At 36.9% G+C, this 20,055-nt stretch overlaps 1 non-coding gene across 1 annotated transcript; it reads left to right on the top strand.

The window, feature by feature from the left end:
- The first annotated feature begins 2,852 nt into the window (after positions 1–2,852).
- TRNAV-UAC (transfer RNA valine (anticodon UAC)) lies at positions 2,853–2,929 on the top strand. Its single transcript has one exon. It is a non-coding gene; the product is annotated as a tRNA-Val (tRNA).
- The last annotated feature ends 17,126 nt before the right edge of the window (positions 2,930–20,055 follow it).

Below are 20,055 nucleotides of genomic sequence, written 5' to 3'. Positions count from 1 at the left end.
AGACTGCTGCAACCCTGTAGAGAAGGTGCCAGTCTTGGTGGTGTTAACAGTAGCCAGTGGGATAAGAGAGGGTACCTGTCTGCCTCCTATCCTCTCCCAATAATCAATCCCTTCACAAAGGCAGAAACAAAGTAATTTATATCATTTCCAGTTCATGCTATGGTATTCATGTTTACATAGTACTTTTTTTAAAACCAATTTCCTTACCATTCTGTTAGTGAATTACMGTAGAGTTTCTGCATGCAGAGAAATATGATTGTGACAGGTGATTCATTATTCCTCAGAGACATGTTCTAGTCATTATAGCACTGAATTCCCAAGAAACTTTGCCTACATTCTCAAATACAGGGAGATCAAATCCAATTTTAATATCAGTAGTCTAAGAAATCTTGAGGTAACCCATAAATTAATCATTTCTGCRTCTGAATCTATAAAGCAAGCTGAATAATAGTTTCCTGTCCAACAAACATGCTTCAAAGATTCATTCATTTAGTGTTCAGAATCTCAGCTGGCATAAATMAACATAACTACTTAGTTTAGTGCATCATTATAGGGTACTGGGAAAATAAAATATTCTCAACTTTGCTATAGGTACAGGACCTACCTGAAGGCATAAAAGCAATGACTTAAAGTGCATTTTCTTTCATACAATACAAAACTGTTCCATGAGGTTGTAAGACTGAAGCGTGTATTTAAAACTTGTTGCAGATAGGGATGAAATCCTTTAGTCCTTTGATAACTTTTACATCATTGCCTATACACAGTTTAAAAAGGATTGAATATATAATTTATATAAACATCAAATGAAATTCTTGTGAATTGTAGCAAAATAGCTGTTTGCAGATTGTGTTTTCTTTTGAGAAAGAAAACATATGTATAAATACACAATCTTTTTCCTCTTACATGATTGTACATTYGGCTGTGCGATCAGGCATAAAAATGTTCAACTAACTAACTCCTGTATGAAAATAACATAAAAAGAGATTAAAAGTAACTTCACAACTGAAGCCTGTGGAAGACTGTGACTTGAACACAAAGTAACAGTTTCCTAATGGATTATCTCTGTTGAGAAGRAAAAGACACAAAAATATGAAATTCTCATTCTTCAAATACATTACAACCACAAAAACAATTTTAACTATTCATTTCAATTAAATTCTATAGCGTAGAATAAATTATAGTGTCTGGAGTTATGCAGACTTAAGGCTCTTGAGTGGAAAGCAGAAATAAATGAAGTTTCAGAATAAAATGTTCATCACAACTATCTCAAGCTTGACACAAGAAAAGCTGCTTCTCTTATTACTACAAGTCAATACATAGCAGTACAATATAAGTGTCTTCCATTTTTCCCTATTTCACGCTAGATTTGTCTGACAGATGAGTGTACTTAAGTAAATAGCACATGCAATTTTAATAGGACAGGTGCTCTGAATGTACAGGGAAGGTCATTCCTATTATTTCAATTAACAGCATAAGCTACAAAAACACATGAGGGTGAATTAATTTAAAGCTTCAATTTAATGCTACTAGTAAGGACATCCTTAGGCCTCTTGGTTGTCTTGACAACTCCTGCATCCCAGCCAGCAGAAGCCAATCTCTGCTGTTCCCCTTCTCAGCATACAAACAGTTCAGATAGTACATTAGCAAAGAATATGATGCCCATGTAAATGTTGAAATATTTTTGTTGCCATAGAGATAAGAAGAATGGCAAAAATACAGGAGCACTTGACATACTCCAAGGCAGACTTTTAATTAAAAACAGCCTCAAATGACAATGCCAAGATGGCTGAACATACCATAGTGCTTTTATGCTAACCTACWGCATGCAAAATCTGAGTCCAAATAATTTACTTGCAGCTAGAAAGATATRAGAATCACAGATAAACAGCAAATGAAGAGACCCAGGATTTTCAAGAGGTGAAATAATCGTGATTATTTTTTAATTAGCCATTAAAAAAGAACATATTTAAAAATGACAGACAATTTATTACATTAGAGTGATTTTATACATGTTCAGAGAAACAAATGTCACAAGCATCCATGAAAAAAAAATTCCATGTTGTGAAACATCAGTAMTTAAAGTGCCTTAATTAAAGTAACATCACCATTAATCTTGTAAATGATGTGACTAGGCAAACAATCTTGCACCTAGTGAGGATTAGTATTTCAGCTTTACATCTATTTTAAAAGTATGCTTAGTCCCACACCTACACTTGCACTTGCATGCAAGCAGAAGCGACACCAAAGTCAGGCTAGTCACTGCAACCAGTCAGTTCAGCATCTACATTTTAAACATGCCAAGAATGGCTTAAACTCAGGATGCTTTTACAGACCTGATGAGAGAAGAAACTAGGTCTGATAAAGGTAACAAACTACCATCCTATTCAGCAACTTCTCATACTCCACTTCAGCTCTGCTAATACCTTTTAAATATTTGACTATATAGGGGAAAAGTGGGGAACAGTTGCTCTGATGAATCTCTATTGAAATAGGAACCATTCTGACTTATGATTAATAGACATAGAATCACAAGTGGTTAGAAAAGTATATACTTAATTAATGCTGCGGCTAATTTGTATAGAGCCATTTGACTTCAAACTTGCCATAGAGATGTCTTATTTACACTAAAGACATGCAAATGTTGGCTTGAATCCAAATAAATATATTATGCACTTAGTATAAGACACCTTCATTTCTAGGCCTTGCTTGTTGTATTTGGGATTTTTTCTCTTTTAAAGTTTACAGATAGATCCATTTCATAAATTTTGATCTGTGTAGCCTATAAGTAGTCATATTATGAAATGTGTTCATTCTCAGGCTTATCACTGCTAAATATKAAGCTTGAATTAGGTGGTTCCATAGTGTAGTGGTTATCACATCTGCTTTACATGCAAAWGGTCCTGGGTTCAAGCACTTCCCAGTGGAATCAGCACCAGCAAATCTTCAGGAGATTGGACTAGATGATCTCCAGAAGTCCCTTTCCACCTTACTGATTCTGTCATTTGTTTTCCTTTCCTTATATGATCACAAAGTTAACTATTCTAAAATTTCACTAAGACATCTTGCCTGCATTATTTGATATCTTCTCCCTTCATGAGTGGATCTTAGGGGTATCTTACAAACATCTGCTTCACAAATTTGTATCAGTATATCTCAGACACTTAGCTAAATCATGGATTTCTCTACCACTAAAGATTGGCCAAAGTTATAAAGGACCTCTGAAAACTGATTTTCTTGTCTATGCATCRAGTCAAAGTCTGTACTAGATTCATGCTCATGCGTATATACCTAAATGCAGTATGCGCAATCTTCACATATATAGAGAGAGTACTGGTACTTTGTCAAGGGCTTTGCACGTAAAATGAATTTTTTATTTTAACTAGGTAATTGAAGAAAGTTGAAAAGCAAAGGAATTTTGCTTGTGGTCATGTCAGGAAAAAGAAAACAAAAACTAAACCAGAAACTTGCAAGCTGAAAAGCAACTATGCTCTTAGTTATATTGTAGGTGCTGGAGGTCTCTGAATGATGGCTGCAGGCAGATTTAACGGACAAGACTGAGATGTTACTACTCCAAGCTACCTCCCCTATTCCTCACCACACCCTCCCTGCCACCAGTACCAGAACAACATTCAGCTCCACCACAGGCTGCAGCTAATCTATYAGCAAGTATCCACTGATTTCTCAGAAAACATTCAGGGAGGAACAGATGCTCCAGGAATGCCAGAAGACAAGCACAAACCCTAACAGRCTGTTTACAGGCACAGGCACTAGACTGTTCACAGTGACTCATACTCTGTGTGTGAAACCACAGTCAAGAGATGTTTTTGTGTTTGACAAAATTTTGAAATTAGTAAACATCCTGGGTGTGAGCATTGCTAATTAGCTATGCCTTTCCACATACATTTTGATGAGGCAGTTTCCTATTAATATTTGTGAATAATGTGTTCATGTTAACTTTGGATGTCTTCAGCGTGCTAGGTCTGGGCTATCCCTCCAGCTGCCTTTTTCCTTTTCACTTTCTGAGACTGCCAAAATCAACTAAGGTGATTAACCTTAGCCTGGAGGTCCCTGGACTCCTGGCGTGGTAACCTATGGACTCAAGGATTTATCTTCCCTGTKSYYCMRSMRRMMMCKRRGKTTTYMRSMWTYMRGGSMMCCTGGAAGCCCATCTGCTCGTGAGGGCTTTTGTCCAGAGAAGGAAGTGCTTTCCAAAAGGGTATTCCTTCCTGAAACCTGCAGGYAGTCTTGAATGACAGTTAAGTGGCCAGTATGTAAACTCGCTTTCATTTGAGCTGTACTATACATCTACATTGTAAATAACTAGRTGTCTATTGGGTGCAATACATAGATTCTCATTTATTTCTGCAGGTCCTGAATCAATCACTTATCTTAATGCATAATATTCWTTTTATTCATCTCCAGTACAACAAGGAGGTCTGACTCTTCTCAGAGGGAGGGAAAGGAGTCTCTTTTGACAAATCACCTCTRGATAAGCTGGGGATCAAGGAAATGCATTTTATGCCTTAGAGAGAGAAGAAAACCACACTAGTGACAATGGGAAATTGTATCTAAACTTTCTTAAAGTAAACATGCTGTTAAACCAGGCTCATGCTGCTGCCAGTGTTTCTGAGATTCAGTACCAGCATGTTACCCTACCTGAGATGGCACAGAGAAAATATGATCATCAAGTTACTTAGAAAAGCTATATAGGTAGACTTACTTCTCTATATTGTTTCATTTTTAAATTTCATGGGAATACATAATTTCACTTGGCTGATAGATTTTATTCTGCAAATGTGATTTTACTTTGATGTAGAACAGCAGTACATGTTTTAGCGATTCTTTAACCAAATGAACTGAACCCATATGCTGTGGGACAGACCTTCTGCCATGCCGCCTCACAGCTACAAAGCACAAAGTGAGAAGGCAGCAGGGGTCTGGAATCAGAGTCTTTCCATGAGCCTGCTCTCCATTTCCAACCATAGCAAAGATGTGGTTTGGTCTCAGGAGAACAGTAAATTCCAAAGAGGGAAGTATTTTGTCAGAATTTCTCAGTCACCTCTATATATTTATTTACTGAAGATTTTTTAACTGTATCAACTACCTATTGAGTGAATGGCGTCATAAAGTAAAAGAAATAGTCTGGTGCTATTTTAGCTTATCTTGCTTGTCGTTCATCACTAGGACTATTTCTATGGTTAATTCGCACAGTATCATTTTTCATTTCACAGTCTGATGCCATTTTCAGAAGTCCTATCATTAGCTTGGATAAGCCATTTTCTGAAATAAAGCCTCAGCATAAGAAATTCTGTCCTGATCTTTTTTACAATCCTCTATTAAGTGTATTTGGATAGTAGTCTCAACTGACACTTTTTGCMTGTGACTGTTTTAGTTAAATCCTTGAGTCATTCTAACAATATCCTCGTGATATATCACTCTCACAGTATTAAATTCAAGTAATCCATGTCAGCTATATTCTTGGTCRTTACTCACAGAATCTGGCCTGCAATTTTACTGTTCAATACTTAAATATGTACAAATTTTGGAGAGAGAGAATGCACAGAAGCCTGAGTAATGTTTATGTTTCACTTCTTCAGATTAACATGTAGATCTTTAAACAAAGAATGTGTGCCAGGTACAAAGGCTTAATGCACCTCTGAATATCTGTTTTAGCTTGGCATTCACACGAAAAGCCATTTACAATTCTTGTGCTTCAGTAATTCCCAATCAACTTACTGACAAAAAGATGGGTTAACAGGTCTGATTGGTCTTTCCATCTCTAACATCTGTAATGCAATAAACAAATTGCTCATAATAATATTAATYAGTACAGTATTTATGACCAATCTCCCAATAAGTTTGCACTGAGAGTTTCTCAGAATTGCTACAATAAGATTTGGGTAGAGGGAGGAGAATTAAAGTCTAACTGAGACTGGCTCTTCCTCATATTTGGCTAGGAATTTGAGTCTGAGAAATCTTTGAGTTAAATAARAGGTAGGTTAGTAGTTCCATTTGTGATGGCTTCCAAAAACTTTCCAGAGAGTCTTTCAGTAAATAGTTTCTGCAATGGAACAATGTACGTCTGTGCCTGAATTTAATGAAGAATTTGATGGAGTTTTTTTGTTTTAATTTTAATAAAAAAGTCAATTCCAGAATATTTGAGGATCTAGAGTGGTAGATTCAAGCTAGAGAGGCTAAAGGCAGACCAGCTCCTCATATTAAGAGTATTCTGTTCATACATAAAAGCTATACTGAAAAATGCTCCAGCACACCAAAAGCTCTGTAAATAGCRAAATCATATGCAGTAAGATGGACCAAAAATGTGTAATAGCATTTTTGTTGCAGGATATGAAGGATAATTTGTTCAGCATTTCAGAAATTTCATAATTCAGAAATTAGAAAAGAGAACCTATCAGACTACCTCACTTATCTTTTTAACAAAGCAAAATTTGATGCCATTAGAAGTAGATTCAGGATGCTCTTTGTCTTGATAAGGGTCTAGATGGCAAAGCTATATCATTTAATACTTTCTTCTGCTATGGGTATTTTGCTATATTTAACTCAAAGCACTCCCCTCCCCAATTTCAAATATCCAACAACAATTTTTCATTCTCACTCTTCCCCAGTCTTAGTGGTTGAGTTTGGATGATCACTTTCATTTATTTTCTGCTTCATTCCCTGTATTCTCACCATCACTTTTTTCAAAGCTGTATTATATTTTGCTAGCATTCAAACTAATTATCTACCTCAGCAGGCTGTAGTTACAGTGATGATGCCAGTGCCTTCATTACTTCATAATGTCTCTGTTACTTCTAACATGTTTCTAACTGTCTTTTCACTCTTCTATAGGCACTTCAAAAGGCAGTGCTTGTAGAAAGAGGTAATATCATTTATTAGACTGACACAGTTGGGAAAAAAATAAGATGACCTTTCCAGGCCCCTAAACCATTTCTCAGGTCATTTTGACATATTAATACTCATAATTTCTTATCTTCCCAGAACTACACTTTCTGCTTTATTTTATGTGTTGAAAGAATCAGAATTCTCTGAGCTAAGCAAGAACCTCTGTTGCCTTAGTTCACACCCAGGCTGAAATAGTCGATGCCTTGCTGAAAACATAACCATAAACCGCAAGATAATGATAATTCATAAGAGGGGCCAGGAAGTGGGGAGAGGGCAGAAGGAAAAACTAGCAACTGGAGACAAAAAAGCCAAAAAATATGTGGAATAGGAGGTCAATTTGAGGAAAAGGAGAGGAACAATCAGTGCTCATGTTTGACTGCTCCTGAAGTCTACTCAAAACCTTTAGGAACATTGCAAAGGATATATTCTCATTTTTCCACCGAGACTTTCCTATGACTTCAGTGTGCCAGGACCTGACCATTTCATACTTTGGTACATTTATATTGAGACAAGTTGTTTTAAGTCAATTAAAATGGCCTCTCTGATGACTTGGGATCATAGCAAATAAACTTTTCATTCTCCTTACCACAAAGCAATTCTAATAATATTTAATAAATGCTGATAGTGTATCCCTATGTTTGTTTTGTCTGTAATTTCCGATGACATAGGAAGAATGTATGTGGACCAAAGCTTAACCTCCATTTCTGTTGACCTGTGTAATTCACAGGTGACTTGGTTGCTGATCTCAAATGATACACAAATACGCTATTGTGTATCCTCATTCTACGGATGATTAGGTGAGAAAGAGACAGAGAGACAGAGAGAATATRTGATGTCATGGTATGTCTATTTGGGATGGTCAAATTGGTCACAAGAGGCATAGCCAATTCATTCTGCTGAACTTCTGTCACTCACGCAGTTTGTGAAGCAAAGTCTTATTATCTCCATGCCACGCAGCTAAGAGATGGCACATTGTTTACAGGCAGGGATTGTGCATATGCATAGCACAATGGATTTATGGAGTATCTCTAGAGATAGAGCCCTCTGCAGATGATGTGCCACAACATACTTCTAGGAAGAATAAAAGACTAACAGTTGATACAATAGCTTGAGAAATGACTATATTAGAGATCAAAAGCAGCTGAACTGCATAATGTCAAGAAAAGGAAAGTAGAGAAGWGCTGGGTTAGTGAGGACAGGAGAAATAAAGGCTTAACCATCCAGGAAGACTGAACATCATATCACGAGCTGCTTCATGAACACCTCAAGGTTGTGCCAGCTTTTGAGCAATGCCCTGGTCGGCAGGGCAGGCAAAGAAGGCAAAGTGGTGTGTCATCAATGCACACATAGCAACCTTCAGGGTAATTTAGTAGGCATTTTTTCTGGGCATGCACGGTGAAGAGTGGTTTAAAGTACCTTTCCAACCACCTCCTTGTACAGGAGGCAGGTGAACTTGCACTCCTTGCTCTACTTTGCCACAAACTGCATTTATTATTAAAAGAAGCAGCAACTATAGAAATGGCAATCTGCCCCCAAGACCCTCAGTATCTCCCAGAACCTAGGCTGGGGCAAGACACTTCTGTCTTGTACTTCAGAAATGGCAAATTTTGGCCCTTTGGCCTAATTTTCAAATATGACTGGCGATTTCGGTTGCAGTACTGATCTACCAGAGGGCAAATGCCCTGCAATTTATGAAGAATATACTGGTTTAAAGCACCTGAAATCTTTTGAAATTTTAGGACACATGACTTTCCTAAATTAACACTTATGCAGGTGTGTGTTCATACAGGGGTGAGGGAGGGGGAGATCATGTATTTATGAGAGGATGCATTAGCCGACTCCTGAAATGGAACGTGAAAACTCTCTGATTAAAAATAGACTATTCATCCACCACTAAAAATAACATTAGACAATCTCTTCCTCACGCATCTATACGGGGACTAACCACRAAACATTAGCTGAGCTGAGGCAAGCCAAATTAAAAATAAGAAAACGGAGCTAAAAAAGGAAAAATATCTAGACAGAAATAAGGTCATTAAGAAAAAAGTTCCTCAAATATTTATATAGATATGCTGCAAGAGCGATAAAGACAGCAAAGGACCTCCTGTAACTGCACGTAAAGGGATTTTACTTCATGGGTGAATGAAGCAGAATGATTTAAAACCTCAAAGGAAAAGGACACAAAAGAAGAGAGCACAATATTGAGGCAGAAATTGTTGAATGTCTTAGGTTTTTGACCCAGTGTCAATCTGCAAGAAATAGCAAAAAAATACAGAAAAAAGGTTGAATTCAATCATGCATTTAACCAAACAGGAAAAATACCAGTGTTCCTCACAGGCCAAATGTTGGCTAAATACTATTCAAACAAAACTCAGCTTGGGATTTTTTAATTTGACAATTCCTTTGCAAAATATAACAAATATCATCTCATTTGCTACATCATATTCACCTTCTTTTTCATGAAACATGGGAGGAAATAGATTTCTGGAGAAAGACAAACACCTAGTCTCATTTTGTTTGGATCAGTAGAGAAGATACTTTTTGTCATATGCTATATCTGTCATTTTGGAATATAAGGGCTTCTCCTCCCATACATAGCTATAAGAAAAAAATATCGTACCTTTCCTCTTTGATATCTTCCCTACCACTCCTCTTGAAATCTTGGAAGATAAGTTCAAAACAATTGATAACCTTCTTAATAATTCTTAGCAGGAAAAATGAAAAATATATAACTATCCAAAAGCAGTAATTCAAAGGGGTTTGAATTAGTTGTCTCCTATTTCTCAAAAGCAAAACTTTGCAAAGACCAAAAAAAAGAAAAAAACAGCTATAAGAAAGAAAGAAAATGGAAGTTTTTCCCACAGCTATGAATATTTGATGAATTACGAAAACAGCAAAGAAACTCAAATAGCAGTATCTAAGGAAGTTTTGACTTGATGGTGAGAGTTGGAAATAATACAACTTTGCAAGGAAAGGACTCGTAAGAGATATTGACAGTAAGTGACAGAAAGTCTAGGAATCTAGTATGTCTCTTCAAAGGATGACCAGATATCCCATTCTTGACTTTTCAAAGGGGGATATTTGTTGTCCTCCACCCCAGTAATCTTTCAGTGGCTGTTTTCCTCTCTGAAGGAGAAAGAGCTGATAAAAGAGCAACAGACTAACAGTGTTGCCCCAGATCTAAGGCAATGTAACAAACAAGCTTTTTATCAACTTTGGATAAATAAGGTGGATTTACACTTCTCGCAGAAGCTAGCTCATATACACATGCAGAAAAAGGGTCAACGAAGGCAAGTGAGCTGGGGAAGATATGAACACTTCTTCCATCCTGAACTATGCCTGGGATTACACAGACTCCTTGTGGACATTGGAGAAGACTGAAAAAACACTGATATTCTGTGTGACATACCATATGACAATGCAGAAATGGATATCATCCCAGATTAGAAAAAAAAAAAARRMARRMKKMKCCTTGGGACAAAGGAGAAGCATTCCACGACAAAGTTCAAATACTCTTCAGACTCCAGGAGTGGTATTTGCGAAACTTAGCCTTTATAACCACTCATTTGTACATTTGATACACAGAAAAAAACAGTAGGTAAAGAGGAATAACCTCTTAAGAAAAACTGAACAAAGCATCACATGTTTCCATTTTGAAAAATTTTCAGAGTTTAAAGAAAAAAAGCCAGATATTTTCCCCATTTCAAGTTTTGTTATACCACCTTCATTTTGAAATCTTTACAACCTTTTTGATATTTTCCAATGTATAGTTTTGCAAAAATTCAAGCACCTGTTTTGCATTTCAAATTGAACATTTTACCTAAAAAAATCAGAGAATACTTAGGAGTGAATGCAAGCACCATTGCTTCCAACAGAGAAGCAGGCCTGACCCCAAATTAGAGTTTATAACTGTAATCCAATAGTGGTGTAATAAAATAATCTTAGCCTAAGAACAACAATCAAAAATCAGATTTATTTTATATATACATTGGTATGCATATGCACACATATAAAAGCATAAATTTACCCGTACTTTAAACTAAATGTTGGAACAGCAATAAGATCCAGAATGTCCTCCATTATTCTCATGTCCCTCGTTCTTCACTGTTTGAAATTCCAAAGTCACGTGACTTAAAACACCCTCTAAACTTGACAGCATTTCTTATTTCTCTTATTAGCTCACTTCTGGAAGTATCAGCTACATGCACTGGTATATTTTAGGATAATTCTTGAAATCCCAGTCACTCTAGAAAAGCATTTTAAAAGAGGTCTCAGCTGRTAAGAAGCTGGGAACAGAATTTGTCCACAATTGGTACAAAAGTCCCGGCTTTTATGGGGTGGTGGAATGGCAAACCTTCTTCAGATTAAGATTTTATGTTGATTTTCTATATAACTGTATAGAAATTAGTGTACCAAATATTTTTATCYATGCAAAAAACTTCTTATCCAGGCAATAATTAATAACATTATTAATGTGAAGTGTTATCACTTAGCATGCTTTCTCTTTGTCTTCATTCTACAGGTTTTGAAGTTCTTAGTAAGATTTTGACCCCACATTTTACCAGGCACTTTGCCCATAAATAAAAACAYGACAGCTGACATCATCCTATTTTTGTATATTTTTGTTACTTGAAAAAAACTGTCTGTATTTAGCAGGCATTTTGCCTTAAAAAAATTCTTAGAGAGGACTACTTCATGTTTATCAAGTATAACCATCTTCCAGCTTCCATTAGGCACTTTGGATAATCACTAATGTAGTCAAACATAAGCACAGACACAAATGCCACCCTACTTTAACCAAGGTAAGGATTAACATGTCAGTGTTCATTTAACTCTGTTCTCAAAGGAGCATGTCCATTTTTACTGGCACACAGAGGGGCTAGGATGACAAACAAAATGATGTCCTATGAATACCATCAGGAGTTCACCACACCATATCAAGTAATGTGACAATTCAATCCATGGATTAAAAATCAAGATGCTTCTTGTAAGAATAATTTTTAGCTCATTCTGTATATCATTGTATTTCCCAATCTGGCACCGTGAACCATAAATAATCCTATCATTTATTAATTACATTTTCTAACCTAGTCAAGAAGAATCCTGCAGTGTGAAGCAGCAGATCATGAATAAATGGTTCATTGAAAAACAACTCTTATTGCCAAGTAGTTGTAAATTAGGGTTGTGATAATTACCCACTTTAACCTTTTTAAACAGGTTCCTCTAAAAAGCTCCAAGATGGATGTTTTATTATAACAGCTATGACCTCCAGTACACAACAACACAATTAGTTTTGCATTATGACAAAAGGATGTTCTGATTAAAAATCTAGTGTGCTACCATATGTTACAAAGCATCTGAACAGTAGATGTGTATGTGTGAGTATACATATACACACATCCACATACATATATTCATAAAATGTTTGTATATTACATACCAAATACAGCTATAAAAAAACACCATAGGCAGCTGAACTGCAACAGAGTTGGTATAGTCAAGGTAGTATTTTATTAAATAAATGATGAGAGTGACACTGTTACAGAAGTAATGCACACATCATCCCTTGCCCTACTGATCACGTAAGCTTGACTAGCAATTAGTGGCCCAGTAGGCACAGATTTGTAGTGGAAAGCCGTTGGTGCCAAGGACACAAAGTCTATATACTCTTGGCTGTGTTCCGTTCCCAGAGGCCAAATGCTTGTTTGTGGTTGGAGTGCCCTAGCCAAGCTCCCAGAACACATCTTCCACTTCAATTTCATCCCCAAAGAATCAAACTCACATACTCCAAGACCACTCTGTGATGGGAACCCGAGCACAATACACGGAGACAGATAGTTAGGTGATTATTTCAAACATATACTCCTGAGCCAAACGAAAACATTCATGTTGACGCCTCTGTGCCAGCAAGGCATGATCACACTGCACTCTGAGCCAGCATAGCCATGCTGATGAAGGCAAAGGTACCAAAAATCTGTACCACTTTTAGCCTGGAGTTGGTTCACAGATGCCAGCATGTGGCTGTCTGTACCTGGCCACACACTGCTGTGATGGCAAAGGGACTGTGCACCACCACAAGCTAGCAGGGCCAGCAGTGSAGCTTCTGAGAACTACAGGAGAGGGTCAGCATAAGAGGAAATTAAGCTCTTAATATGTTTTCCTTAATGGCCTTAAGACTCATCACTTTTTCCCCTACCATTTTACCAGAGCAGGACTGGCTGTAAGGGAAATGAAAGTGGTGACCACCTACCCTGGCAAGAAAATAGCTAATAGCTGCATATATGGCCTTTGCTATTGGTGGATAAATAGCTGAATTGCAAAAGAGCTTCAGTTAGTCTTTTTAGGTTTCAGTGGGGAAGTTAGGAAGCTAACAGGGGTTAGCAGCAAAGATATTCCTTAGTTACTCCAGTATGTAGACTACAGCAAGCACAATATCGGAACAAGATTTCTGCCACTGAAAACTGCTCAAAGATGAACCAGAAATTTGTAAAACAATGTAAACAGTAGATACTGTCCTGAATAAATAAACTAACTCCAAAACTGTCACTCAAAAACCTTTCTACCCAATCCTTGCTATCAGTAGCCTTTCTGCCACATGAAAGGTCCTCATCTTGGGCTCACCTACTTGTTTTGCCTTTCCCATGTCAGTTTAGATTCAAATTCCTGAATGAGCACTACTTCAGTGGGCCTCATCAATGACCTTTAATAATCTCTCTTTTCTGGCTTTCCTGATAAAGTATTTTACTTCYGTTTAAAATATATTTGCTAAAATTACAGGTTTAGCCTCTTACCGTGATGTCATCACCCATTTGGAAACTCTCTAGTTCGCCTTTTCCAATCTTGTCAAGTATATCTCTTTTTACATCTCTGCCTCTTCTCCTTTTGCCAATCTGTTATTTAGCCAAGCTGATAACTGTACGATACATGGTTTTACTGTTACACTACTTCGGCACTTCTTTAATGTACAGGAACAGAAATATCATAATCAATACAGTTCCTTCTTCCCAGAAATAATAGGATAAAAATTCAGCAAAAGAAGCAAGTTTCCTAGTCAGTGCTGGAAATGGTATATAAATATATAAATATATATTTATAAATAAATATAAAAATATATTTATATAAATATAAATATATAAATAGGGTACAATATATAAATATAATAAATATATATATAAATATATAAAAATATATATGTATAAATATATAAAAATGGTATATAAATATAAAATGTTTGCTCCTGTGTAGAAGTACCCTAAACCAGTCCCAGATCATGAAAATGCAGCCTGTGCTTAAGCCACCTCCTTCTGCCCACTGAAAATCTATTGCTTGTAGGATGTCCAAGGATCATGGGCAGAGGAAGATATCACTCCAGGAAGAAAGGATGATTTTCATGGAGATCTTTGAAGAGTCAGGGTATGTACTTTGATGTATAATTTGTGAGGAGTTAGTTCAGAAAGCAGAGTATGAAGATGATGTGCTCTAAGCAAAGATAACTTAAAGTGTGTTCACCAAATGCAGTCTTACAAGGCCTTGTGTTCAGACAAAGCCTTTCAGACCATACCTTACCTTTTTCATGTGAACTAAGGTACCAAAAAACTCCACAGGGCAGTATATCTTTTAAAAAAAGTGTAAGGTGTGCTTTTCAAGGAGCAGAGCCCAAACCAGGTAATAGAACAGTATAAGGCCATTTGAAAGCAGCATTATCTTGTCATCTTCCAGGAAAAAGGTCTTTAATTACTATTTGTGCCTGTAGTATCATGGAAGTAAGTATCAGCTCTAAGGATACATGTAGTATCAATATTTACTTGTTTCTATTGCTCAAAGATTTAAGGCACTGGAAAATGAGCAAATGCATTTTTAATATACTTTATTTCCCTTTTTTTCCCCCTCCTCAGGGATTTTTTGAACAAAGACATGAATGGCAGAATTAGATTTAATGATGCCATTTCAGCTCTGACTTCTTTGCTAGTAATTACAAATGGTTTCATGATATGAAAAAGGTGTTCCAGCATGGTCCATTGGGCAGCATGAGGAATATTTTGCTCCCTGATGTCATTGTACATGATGTATTCAATAATTGCTATTTTCTGATGGAGAATACATTTAGATGTGCACTAGGTAGAAATTCAGCTGTTTTGTATGTTTTAGTTGGTCTGTTGAACAGAAACTTTGTTTTATCTTTTGGCTGTGTAGGGTTTTCCAAAYTTTTGTCAGGTGAGGACTCTCTTAATTCAGCCACAGCATGATCAAAAAAAGCCCATGCAGTCATGATAACAGATGATTTCCAGAATCTCTCAGTTTTCGAAAACCAAGAGTTTCATGCCAAAACAATTGTAATAATACATTTGAACAATGCATATCTTGAATGRATCTGTCTGGCTGTGATTACATCTGAATTAAAGAACTCAAAGAACTTTATGACCCTGCTTGAGCAGGAGTGTTGAACTAGATGATCTCCAGAGGTCCCTTCCAAGCTTACCAATTCTATGATTCTATGATTTATGGCCCTAAAAACATCACAGTTCAGTTTTATGATACAACCCTTTGATTGGTGCATGCAAATTTTCCCTTCTATCTGAACAGTCTAGTTTCCACCAAATGTAAACACAGTCCAGACAAGAGACAATCCAGAATATTCATATACAGTACACAGTATCTCTGACTGTGTGTTTGAGGAACCAGGATTCTGGGATGTCTGAAGAAACAGCAGTGTAGATAAACCCCACCACAGCTCAGGAACACTCTTGAAACATGCTGTTTTCCTAACTTGCCTGTTGCCTGTGCTTTGCATCGTTGCTGGTAATGGCAGGAGCACTGAGGTGAAGGTTAGAAGTAATACTAGAGAAAGCAGCTTGGGAAACATATTACCTCAGCAAGGTCAGACACAGCAAAAGAACCTAACTAGAAGGTAAAGAAGCGGCTGTTGAAGAAATCAAGAGGAACACAAGGGCAAAGAGTAGCCGTCAGTGCCTGGCACAGCTTGATCACCATCACATATCACAACCCGCTCCCCTACTTCTCCGTGCTGCTATAGCTGCTGCTTCTCAGATTCTGGTCCCTGTGGGTGACCATGGGAAGTTTGGTACACAGGCAGTGCAGAAGATCTTTGGGTGAACTACAAGCAGACCTGAGTGGAACTCTTCAAAGGAATAGCATCTTTGTTGAAACTGAGTTTTTGTCATCAATTTGGGTCCAATTTGCCAGTTTCAAATGTAACAAAGGAGGTAAAATTTATCTCAGCAGACTCGTTTTAAATAAATTTCATTTTGAAACAATAATTTCCCTCTTCCTGCAGAAAAATCTAACATCTCATTATCTACTAACCTAAAATCCTGATTCTTTCCTCTGACTTTTTGTATAAGCCACCCAACCACTATAACTCACATTTCACACAACTTTCTTTACAGCCATGTTTTATGTACACAGCAAATATTTTAGGTCCCTGTAGCATGTCATTTCCTCTTATTTAGAGAGCTGGTTCTATTAGCTTGATACACAAACAGCATACATAATACTTCTTGGCTTACCTAGCTTGAAACTAATGGTATTTAAAATATTACCATAAGCTGGTTTAATTGTGATGCATCTTGTTATGTATTTTATAGCAGTCTCTTGCTTGCTACCTAAATTTTGTTATACTACTAGCTTTGTAAAAAAATTATTTTAAGATACAAGAATACTTTCCTGATGCTTTTGTAACCAAAAGAGAAAATTAATTTAAAGCATTTAATTGTAAAACGTATATATTCAGCATGTATTTATACCACAAATTCTGCTCTAAGAGAATAAAATAATTACTATAAATCAATGCTCAGATATATGATGGAATAAAAATATATCATGTATTCGATGTGGAACAAATTACCTTCCATATAACTGCTCTCTATTAAGTAACTAAACTCTGTTTAACGCAGTCATCAGTACATAAAACTTTCAAGAATGTATTTAAGCACAGGCAATCACCAAAACTGTCCTTAATCAACAAATCTCAGACAACACCAGAATCCAAGTTTCCTTTAAAAATAACTGATAAATCCTGCGTCAGCTGAAGTCAGTCACAAAATTCCCATTAACCAGGGTTAGGGCTAGTTACTCTTTTGGCTATCCTAGCAAAAGTCAGCCCAGTCACGTAGTGAAATTAAATGGCTGAATTGCCTAAGATTGCAAACTTCCTGAAACAAGGGCTCTAAGAGCTATAACTTCCCAGTTCATCCCAGCTGAAGGGTGTCCATGAGACTTACTGTTCAACATGTGCATTGTGATACATTATTAGGTCCTACATAGTGAATTACAGTCTGCAGAAACTGAACTCTCCTTTTAGAGCGGCCTTTAAAACAAGGCCTATTGACTGTACATGGAATGAAATGGAAATACATATACGTGGCTCACACACACAGCGTATGCACAACACTGGTGCATCAGTCAGTGAGACTGAATGCAATTAAACTCAGCAAACAGACCATCTCCCATCATGATTAAAAGGAAAAGCCAAAACAACAAAAAGGATGGAAAAAGAAATCCATAAATTAGCCTTTTTAAAATCAGGGTACCAAATACGATTTCTAATGGGAAAACAATCTGAGAATTGTTTATGCTGAATGAGCGATCGAAGGTAAACACTAAGGAAGACCCATGATAATTACAACAAGCACCGCTGACGAAGGTTAGGGCTGTACAAGTGTTTGTGTACTGCCAGAGCACTAACCTTGTCAAGTCAGTTGGTAAAGAGGGCAGGCAACTCCTGCTCTTCCATGTATTCTGTCATTAAGTATTGATCACATCCTATTTTTAAACTTCACACTAGTGGCAAATGAATAAATTGACAGCTTCATTATTTGACTGTCCTAGAGACATTTCCAAAGCTTATCCTCAAGGGGAAAATCTAGCTAGACATGTAGGTATATAAAACTGGCTTGGAAAAAGCAGAGTTCCTAGCCGAATATCCCAAAACATCATGCCATTTCTAAAACTAAGTCTCACCTCTTTTTATTCTGGAGCATATAAGGACTGTCTTTGTTTATAACTGGAGACTCCTGTTCTTTGTGTATGTGAACCAGTAGCCTTGTGAAAATGGACTGATCATTCCCTAATGGACTGGACTCAAAAGGTGATGCCATTGCCAAGCTCCCCACAGCAGTTTGAGGGTGGTGTTTGGCCCCCGCCTCAACGCTTACCCTAAGCCTCAGGAATCTGCCCCAAAGTATCCAGCTGACAATACAGTACCTGCCTCCCACCCAAGCCCCAGCAAGGCAGCACTGGCAAACTACAGTGCTCCAAAAGCTACCTCAGCCAGGGTGGGAGCTTTGCAGAAAAAACGATTCACCTCCTTTATAACACCTGCAGAGGTAAGGCAGCTCAGCAGTTAAAATTGGTCCTAACACCCTATTTCTGAGACTTTTTCTCTTCTCATCCCACAGAAAACAACTGCTCAAAGCAACAATTTCCCACCTGGCGCACTGAAGCCATAGGAACTTGCTGATATGGACTAAGGGCAAGAAAATTGCTCTATTTGTTGAACTCCATGACAGCTGGTAATTGTGATTAAAAAAAAAATGTTAACGGCAAGGACTGTTGTGTGGAGTTAAAAAGTAGCAGAGTTTAAAATCTCATTACTACAAAGGCATGGCAGAGCAGAGTGCAAGCTGGCTGCCTGGTTGGATTGGACATGTCCACTTCACTGAAAATGCTAATTAATTACCATTCAGTAGCTCTCACGAGTGTAAGGATCTGTTAGCTTAAAACAAAATAACAATAATCTGAATAGATAGGAACAATTTAATTTCTAGGCATACGTTGCACATATACAAACAGGAGTTGTATGCTTGTATTTTGGATCTCTATAGGATTTTTCCTTGCACATTTTGTTTAGGTCGAGGAACTTCTCTGGGACTGAATAGAAGACAATGTCTGGAATATCACTGTAAATGTAATGGACGGAGTAAATTGACAGCAGCTCCAACTAAATTACAGTTTAAAAGACAAGGGAAGGCTCAGGGGACATCAAACAAAGGAAACTCTAGCTGACCAGCGCTCAGGTAAAATTGAATTGGAAATGTTCCCTGACTGATTAACATAACAAAAGTCCCAGTGTTTAAAAAGAAAGTCATTCTGCAGAAATAAGGGGGGGGGGGGGAAGAAACTGATCTTCCTCCAAACACACAGTAGTTATCTTTAAAAATATACATTCAGAAAAAGATCTAAAATACTAGTGTGAATAAGGACTTTTTGAAGAGCTTTTTGTGATGTCATTTAGAAAGTTAAATAATTTTTAATAGAAGAATATGAATTCAAAAAGCTTTCCCCAATTTATCACATGTAAATAAAAGACATTCCAAAAATTTTGTCTGAAAATTTGATAAAGCATATATTTTAGAAGGACAAAGAGAAATGGAACTAAGAATTAAAATACATGCACACAGTTTTATTTTTGCAGAGCAGCTGTATGAAGAAAAGGTTGACTTATCAAAATAAAACTATTAAGAAAATGATCAATTCTTATTTAACATATCTGTAGATTAGTACAGGGATTAGTAAGGTGTTTTAATAGGTAACAAAGGGATATTTATTAGTCTCATAAATTCCTGAACAAAAAAAGAAACATGGAGATAGATATTAATGTTTTAGAATCAAGAGTCTTCAATAGTATTTTCCTACTTAAAAAAGACAAAGATTTTTATGTTAATAGTGTATCTCTAATATTGCTTCAAATAGCAGGTTTATTGCTCATTTTATTACCTCTCTACTCTAAAGTAACATTTCCTTTTCAGAAATTGCAGCCTAGACTGATCCTACTGCAGCAAAACAAAAGTAAAAGGAATTTCTTTCAATTATATATATTTTTCCAATAGACTACAGAAATTAAAGGGGGTAAGCAAATCAAAGAGATCTGTCACAGTAAACTCTGAGTGTTATAGTTGCGTGAAAATGCGACATTGCCACAATGTTGTCTCTAGGCAATTTTGTTTTATCATCCCAAATTACTGTGTGACATTCTAATTTCCAAGCCCTGTTACTTTACTGGTGGTGAGAACCTCTTAAAAGGAATTTGCAGAAGCCAAGGCTTTCCGGAGGTCAGAGCTTCCCTTCCCCACTTCCCTTTTCTTTCTAAAGATGATCCAGCATTCACTGACCCAATTTTTGCGCTGCCATGCC

This window comes from Rhea americana, unplaced genomic scaffold, assembly GCF_003343005.1.
Source record: "Rhea americana isolate MKP2758 unplaced genomic scaffold, rheAme1 scaffold_52, whole genome shotgun sequence".
Taxonomy (NCBI): domain Eukaryota; kingdom Metazoa; phylum Chordata; class Aves; order Rheiformes; family Rheidae; genus Rhea; species Rhea americana.
The sequence above is the reverse complement of the archived record's forward strand: the minus strand, read 5'-3'. Positions and strand labels throughout refer to the sequence as shown.